This window comes from Suricata suricatta, chromosome 8, assembly GCF_006229205.1.
Source record: "Suricata suricatta isolate VVHF042 chromosome 8, meerkat_22Aug2017_6uvM2_HiC, whole genome shotgun sequence".
Taxonomy (NCBI): domain Eukaryota; kingdom Metazoa; phylum Chordata; class Mammalia; order Carnivora; family Herpestidae; genus Suricata; species Suricata suricatta.
In genome coordinates this window covers 129,939,490-129,940,406 of record NC_043707.1, presented here as the reverse complement: position 1 = coordinate 129,940,406, position 917 = coordinate 129,939,490, and positions in this window count along the sequence as shown.

Sequence of the window (917 nt, the reverse complement as noted above, 5' to 3'; positions counted from 1 at the left end):
TAGCTGAAGGGGTCACAGCTGTTGGTGGATTCAGGGCCGGAGGTCTCGTGCATCACGGCTGCTCCCTCCACTCCCCTGGGGGCCGGAAGAGCTGCAAGGCATCTCATTGTGCCTTTTGGGGAATGCCAACAAAGGGCGAGCTTAGCGTGGGCCAGTTCCTGGCACCGACTGGCACCCCACACCCCTGACTCTGGCTTCCGCCAAGCATGTGGTTGGAGAGCCGGGGCTGGAAGGGCTCCTCTGACCTGTTCCGTGCGTCAGTCCTTTCCTGGGGGTCTCTCTGCCCCTCTGTGCCAGGCCTCGGGGAGGTGACACGGACATCTCATGGGCTTGCTTCAAGGACAGCGACAAGCTCACTGAGGGCATCATTCATGCTAGGGTTTAAAAAGACAGATATCCGAGTAATACCTGATTAGCGCTGAAAAATAAAAAAAGTGTGACCACCCATGACCTCAGCACCGGAGACACCACCGTGAGGTTTTTTTTGAGTATGATCCCGCCCAGAGGCTGTCCGGTGCTGCTGTGGGTGACCTCACTGGCTTAGCCCTCAGGCTGTGCCAGGAGCCGCCCTGAGGGCTTTGCACCTCTTAGCTCATTTAATCCTCCAACAACCCAGTGAGGCGGGAGCTATTATTATTCCCAATTTGCACGGAGGCACCAACTGGCCTGGCGGTGAAGAGCACGCATGGCTTTTGGACTTGGCAAAGCTGGGGTCAAGTCCAGTTCTGCCCCTCACTGGCTAGGAGACCTCTCTGGACCTTGGCTTCGTGTTCCTTATAGGAGAAACCAGGAGCCCGAAAGGTTGTAAAGAATAGCGAGGTGATACACAGAGTAAAATGTTTAGCATATCAGAGCCCAGTTCAGAGTAAGTCCAACAGACGGAGATACACACACACACACACACACACACACACACA